General features: G+C 32.7%; 1 protein-coding gene across 1 annotated transcript in view; it reads left to right on the top strand.

Moving 5' to 3' along the window:
* LOC138041335 (organic cation transporter protein-like) overlaps nucleotides 1-7500 on the top strand; it is a 54080-nt gene that overhangs the window by 1005 nt on the left and 45575 nt on the right. The window lies entirely within an intron of this gene.

The following is a 7500-nucleotide window of genomic DNA, read 5'->3' as shown; positions in this document are numbered from 1 at the left end:
TACCGCTTGTCATCGAAGCAAGATAATGACACTTTATTAAACTCATAGCTTCCAAGTTGATGTAAGTTGCTTCTGATCGTTTTCATGGTGTGATGCATTTGTTCGTTATTAAATAGTGTTTGTTTGTAGTCTTCATGTTTGATGTCTGTTTTGATCACGATCTTTTTGATACCTTTTGCTGTTTTGCTATTTTGATTATTATCCTTGATGTCAGAGTACATTTTGGATCGCAAGCCGATGAATTCTACTACAGGAATGCTTTGGCATTCATCTTTGAACTTTCCTATAACTTTCTTATTAGTTTTATCATAAAATGGACTATTTTCTGGATAATCACTGTTATCGAATTTGTCTTTATCGTTCCAGAAATCCCTGTACACGTCTTCGGTTTCGATTTCATAAGTTAAACTGTCTGTGTCTGTGAATAACAATTTCGCTTCGCTACCATACTTCTTTTTGATGTAATTATAATGAAAATTATACATTAACGTCTTGCTCAGATCCAAGATACACATACCCACATATGCCGGCCTGTTTAGGATGAGTGTTTCTTTGATTTTATGCACTGCTACTAGATTTTCATTGAATATCTTACTGCTAACATATGTTGGTTAAGAAGCTATTTTTAATAGTTTGTTTTTATCAGTTACCAATCTAACATCTACTTGCTTTCTAAAATTCTCCATTGTTTTCCCAAATACTGAATTGTTCATAAGTTTGAAGAAATCTTTTTCAAAAGCATTTTTGGCATTAGTTCTTTTCTGAGTATTAAAGTCAATGTACTCCTTCATCCACGGTGACTGATTAAATTCAAGTACTCGATGGACTTTAGTTATTTTTAAACCAAGATCGGTATATAATTGAAGGTTTTTGTAATGGAGCACATATTTCTCTTTTTTATTTAATGTTGGTATTAATTTGTGTACTAGACCAGTTGATATTCGATATTTAACCGCTATTTTTTTGCAATATTCTGATAGCATGTTTTCAGTTACTTTGACCTTTTCAGGTGCTAGCGGGTAATCATTATGTAGATGATGTAGTTCTTCTGGATATTCTAGGTCTACTTCTAGAATTAAACCTTTATTGCTGTCTTCTTTATACTTGACTAAGTCTATATTGTCTATCTGTTTTTCAGACATCCATTTGAAACCACCAGTTGGTAAATATTTACTCATTGCCCATCCATACAGATTGTTAGCATCAAGATACATGATATACTTTGAGGGCGCCTTCTTATCATATGTTTTCATGTATTCATTGTTTGCTTTTGTTTATCGATTAGCTATGTAACTCACTCCTCCTCGAGAAGATTTTTCAATAAACAAATATTGATCAACATCTGTCATAAGCTCTAGTTTAATGTCAGTCATTTTCAGCATAGCATCCCATGAAAGCCCTGGGCTAGTGAAATAATGGCAGGGGTCCAGTTTGTAGTATTCAAGGCATGTTTTCCTGAAGTTTTCCAATACATCAGCTAACAGAAGGATGTCAGATTTAAGATATAAATCATGGTATTCTCCCATGTTTTTAAGAGAGAATGTATTCCATACATTTTGAGCATGTTTGTATTGATCATCTGTTATATGCTGATCATTTAAGATGCTGTGAAAGTCTTCTTTTGATGGTAGCTTTTCATTGAATTTGTCAAAGCTATCCATGAAGTCGTATGGATATACTCCTTTTTGAGACATTAAATCAAGCTCTTTACATTTAAATTTTTGAGAAGTATATATTAATGCTTCTTTTGGTAGGTTGCTCACTAGTTTATCAAGACTTGAGCTCATAAATTGGAAACTATCAATAAAGGTCAGATGATTACCAAGCATGAAAGCCATGTACTTTTCCATATTGTTTGGAATTGCATTGATGTTCATTTGACACTTTTCACCTTTCTTATTTGTATATGTATGCTTCTTGACTATTTCACCAATTTCTTGCATTATAAAATGGCTGTGCGGCATACCCACGGAGATTATGAAATATTACTGGGATTTTATCAGTCAACTGGAAATTCAGATTACAATCTTGATGAGCAGATTCTCTATAGTTACCAGTTATATGACAGTGATCTCGAACTCGAATGTCCTTATTTTTCTTCATCATCTTTAGTCATTCTCAATGGTTTAGTGAATTCTTTTTTATAATATTTTTACAATGTTTAACTTCTTCTAACATAGCTTCCATAAATTTGTAAACAGCTTTTTCACCTCTGTAAATTTGTACTGGTTTGCTATATTTATCATCATAACAACAAACAACCTTGTATCCATAACTACAGTCTGTATGCTTCTGATAAGCCTCTGTGTATGATTTATCATTATTAGGTTGACAACCATTTATTTTTTCGGTAATAGCTTCAAAATCGCTGTAGATTGCGAATGGAACAGCCAACTGTTTATGGAAATTATTGAATTTCAATATGTTGTTGTCTTTTGTTGGCATTTTAATCGCTTGTTTGCCATTTACTTGGATACAGTTCTCTCTGTGATCAGTTAATACTTTTTCAGAACTGAAACACTGAAGACAATACATGCAGAAATGTTTCTTCTCTTTATGTTTTGTTTGATTGTACATAAACTTGTTGAAATCTTTGATAAGAACATAATGTGTGTTTTGATTTTCAGTTATTAGCAACAAATTCATAAAATTTTCATACTTTTCTTTCGATACATAAATGGGATATTTATGTTTGTCTTCATAACCGAAAACATTTATCTTTATTTCATTCTGCTTTTCTATTTTGTTGTACTGTTTGGTAGTGACTGGAAATTCAATTCCTGAATAATCTAAATTTTCAATGAATGCTTTATCTGATTTTTTGATTCTCTGTGGGTATTTGTCTTGAGGATTCAAATGTCTGATGTGACACCACCTGAAGCATTGATTGTCTTCATTTTTCATGTTTATCAATCCCTTTGAAGAGTTTCTGAGTTCTGTAGGTAGTTTAATATATGATGATGCTCTCATTGGTTCGTATTTCACCACATTAAGATAATGGTTGTTGATAGATTGAATGGTCCAATTTGAACCCTCCGAAATCCATACAGCAATAGTATTCAAGATTTCTTGTTTTGATAAAGATAAAGCTAGTTCAGTTTGTGTGGAGATGATTATTGTTTGTGGTTTGCTGTTGAAATAAGCTGTTTTCATCAATTTTACTTCACCTGTTTTCTTTTCAAATGTGACTATCAGTGTTTCGACGAATTTTAGTCCTTTCATTGATATTAATATGTTTTGAATATAGTTAGCAACAGCCTTTCTTGTGTTGTTTAGTTGCACTAATGGGTCTTTGTTGTTTTTGATATCTATTTCATAAGACTTTGTGTAGCCTTTCAGAGCTTTGTTTGTTTGCTCTATCTTAGTTCTAGGTGCTGGTACTGGTTTTTTGGTTCTAGGTGCTGGTACTTGTTTTTTAGTCCTAGGTAATGGTACTGGTTTATCCCTGAATTCTAACGGTGGAAGAATTATATTGTTTTCGTAATCTTGTGCCATTTGATTTACACTCTTACGAGATTTTGGGATTGGTCTAATTGGTTTTTTAGTCCTTGGTGTTGGCACTGGTTTCTTTTTCTCTTGCTTTAACAGCAATTTGATTAGTTCAGATTTACTGAGCTTTTTAAGACTATTTTTATCCATATTATAATGTGAGATATTATTTTTCATTTATATATAATCTATAGTTATTATTTCTTTAAGCATTGATAGTGCGTTCAAAATATCCCAATTAGGGGATACTTTGAACTAAATATTCATTATTTTACCAAGGTTTTGGTTTCCGATTTTTTGGGAGCTGGATTTTTGTTTTCAAAGTCGTTTTTCTGGTGTTTGCAAGTTTTAATGTGGCAAGTTTTGCCTGCCAAAGTATAATTTTTGCCGTTATTGCATGTTTCACAATAGCATTCCTTATGTAGCATGTAATCGGTTTTAATTCTTTTTCTCTCTTCAGGTGTGTAGAATCTAGGTCTACCTCTTCCTCTTTTAATTTCTTGATTTTCCATTTTATATTAGTATAATAATATACCTATATATATATTTTTATATGTTATGCGTTTAAATATGGCCAGAAATAGATTGTATTTTTGGCTACCGGTTTGCAGCAATGACAGCATATACTGTAGCTATTTGCTATAATATATGTTACATAACTTTAGTTTAAATATGTTTTATATATTTTCAATATCTTTAAATGGTATCCAGCTATTGAAATCATCACTGTATTCCTTCCATTTTACCAGAGCTTGTTTCTTCTTATAATCCCTCCGAATGACTTTGTCAATACGAAAAACATCCTGTCTGGCTTTTAATAGTTCAGGTTCATAAAAACTCCCTTGAATATCTTCACCTCTGAGATCTTTTATTTTGTAAGTTATAGGATTAGTGTATTGGATCTTATCAACTGTAAATACTTCTTCTGTCCAATTTGGTGTATAACCCTTGTCGAACACATTCCGTTTATACTTAGATATTCTGACCTTATCACCAACCTTGAAATTAGGTTTAGATGTTGCTTGTTCCACATCACCATATAGATTAAAGTAAACAGTTCCTTCATTGCTCTTTTTGCTAGCTTCTACAGGTGTCATTTTAATACTTGAATGTTTGGTATTATTATACTGTTTCACTAATTTTGGTAACATGTCTAAATACTGTGTATTACCTTGAACAGTGAACTGTTTCCACATTTTGGATTTAATTGTTCTATTTCATCTTTCAATCACTGATGACTTCTCTTCATTTTCGGTTGAATACATAAGTATCCCATTTTTGTCTAATAAGTCCTTCAAGTGTTTGTTATAGAACTCTTTACCCTTATCAACCCATAGATATTGTGGTTTTCTATCTCTGAAGATGGTTTTAAATGCTTCAGTAACTGATTCACCTTTCTTATCCTTCAATGGTATAATCCAACCGTATTTGCTGAAAATGTCAATAACCATAAGAAGATACCGATAACCTTTATTCCATTTGCTGAATTTTTGCATTTCAACTAGATCACTTGCCCATATTTCATCGATATGATTTGTGATTACACGCCGCCGGGTAAAATTACGTTTTATGGGTTTATGTAACTCATCTGCTAATTTTTCTTGCCAGTTTTCTTCACTCGACGGCTTTTTCCGTTTTTTGAAACTCCAAGACCTAGATTCTGCTTCGTATTGATAACATCTCTTGCCAACCAATGCCCCATTGTCTTTCATTATACGGTATGTTGTCTAAAGCTTGAACCATTTTTCTATCTGCTTTATTTTTACATTTTCTATCATCCTTGCAGACGGAATAATCAACATCGTGTTTCATTGCTATTGCATCAGTTCTTCCAGTGGGCATATCATATATTTCCAATATTTGACCTGTTTTGGGGTCATATTTCAGTTGATCTTCCAGGGGGTTGTAAGGGCCTGTGTAATGATGCCCAGGAAGCGTCCAACCTGACTGTCTACAGCACCGCCATGAAGAGGGTTTAATTTTTTTGATAAATCAGATGTGATACTATCCAAAGCTTGATCTATATATTTGTTAGCCATACCTTTTATTTTTTGTTTAGCAAAATCTGATTTAATCGCCTTTGAAGCTCCAATTCTACCAAGATTAAATGCACCTTTTAAACCAGCTTTCAAAGCCATTTCACCTAAACTATGACTGTTTCCAATATCTAAAAAGCACGCAACTTGGTGCGGGCTAATCAGTTTAACTGTTTTTCCTTGACAAATTGAGTCTTTTTAATTCCACATTCAGCACAAGTACAAAAAACATTAGTCTTCCATTTTTTGCTCTTTGATAACCTGATGGTTCAGAACATTCGGTTTCTTTTTTTTGTCTTACACATTATGATTTCATATATATATTAATTATACAATTTTGATTTGTCATATAAATTTGAAATAATTAATTATGAATTTATGGTTTACTGATTTGTCTGTTGGACTCAATTTGCAATTATGTATGACTTCAAGGATTGATTTCCCTCTTTGTCTCTCCAACAAATAGTACAAACACCAATAACCACATAAAACAGAATCCCTCTCTTGTATTTCATCAGAAGAATATACTATTTTTTCACCACTGGTTTGAAGATATGATTGTACTTCATTAGGCATTATTAAACCAAAACTGTCGAAGTATTCACACAAATGATTGTCAATGTTGCGATAACAAACCCAGTGAGTACTAGGGCCAATTCGAGAATCTAAATTAATAATTCCCACTTCTTTTTGATTTATTTTATTAGGCAAAGTGTCTCTGCTAAAAATACCTCTGAAATATTTTATACCAAGATGTTTTACCCAATTAATTAGATCATAATTGCTAAGTGGTTTATCTATGAACTTTACAGTAGTGCTCCTAGGATCGGAATTCCTTTGAAAGGACTGTTTTTCCCCAATAGCAAACCTGACCCTTTTTTTGTATTTTTTTTTTGTTTTTTTTTTTTGGCTTTGTCATCCCCATACCAACAGGATTTTCCTAGGTTCCAAAAAACGGAGGTGGTAATCTTCTTGAAACCATTTTACCACCACTACTCCCTGGAACATAAATAGGCACCCCTGACATATCAGTAGGATCAATCTGAAGCCCTTTACCAGATAGTGCATCAATGAGCATTGGAACACCTATAGAAGCGAGAACAGTCCAAAGTCCACTTCCGACTTGAACTTTTGTTGGTTTAAAAACAACATGAGAACCAGATTGAAGTGCTTCTAGTATATCTTTCTTTTGCTTTGCAGTTAAATGATCTTTGTATGGTATCAATTGTTTTTCCTTTGAATTAGGTATCATTAATTGACCACCGAATAATTTATCAATACCCAGGCTAGCCAATCCTGAAACAGCACCAGAAAAAAGAGGACCGGCGACCTTTTTACCTGATGACATTGCCATTGGTAGAACGTTTGATGACAATCCAGCAAGTGAACTCCAAAGAGAGCCACCATGTCGTACAACATTTCGTATCTGAGTTTTACTGATTTTCATATCTACTCCAACACCATTTTTCATTGCTTTTTGTATTTTTTTGAGTTGTGTTTTGGTTAGCATTAATTCATCTGAACCACTTAATTCATCTTTTGATAATCTGAGGGTTATAGGAGTTTTGTTTGTATATGCTTTTGCAAGCTTCTCCAATTGACCTTTACTTAAACTTACACCATAAGGAAAATATTTAGTTGTTGTCATTAATTGAATATAATATGCTACATAATATTCAATCATAAATAAATATGAATAATGTTATATTGTTTATCTCGTAACGAAACATCAATTTACCGTCTCTGTTGATCACTTCAATATCCTCCTCATTCAGTACAAGAGCATATACACTGTAGTCTGCATTAGTTCCAGCAGACAATTCATACTTGAAAGTCAGTTTGGTTGTACCGTTTCGAATATCTAGTTTCTGTTTGGTGAGATCAAAATACAAAAATGAAAAGATTGAACCAAAATTGCTTCTGTTTAATAGTGTACCTTCATTGAATTCACTGTTTTTATGAACGTATTTAAGTA

This window comes from Montipora capricornis, chromosome 3 (assembly GCF_036669925.1).
Source record: "Montipora capricornis isolate CH-2021 chromosome 3, ASM3666992v2, whole genome shotgun sequence".
NCBI classification, from domain to species: domain Eukaryota; kingdom Metazoa; phylum Cnidaria; class Anthozoa; order Scleractinia; family Acroporidae; genus Montipora; species Montipora capricornis.
Note: the sequence above shows the minus strand (reverse complement) of the source record. Positions and strands in the feature narration are given on the sequence as shown.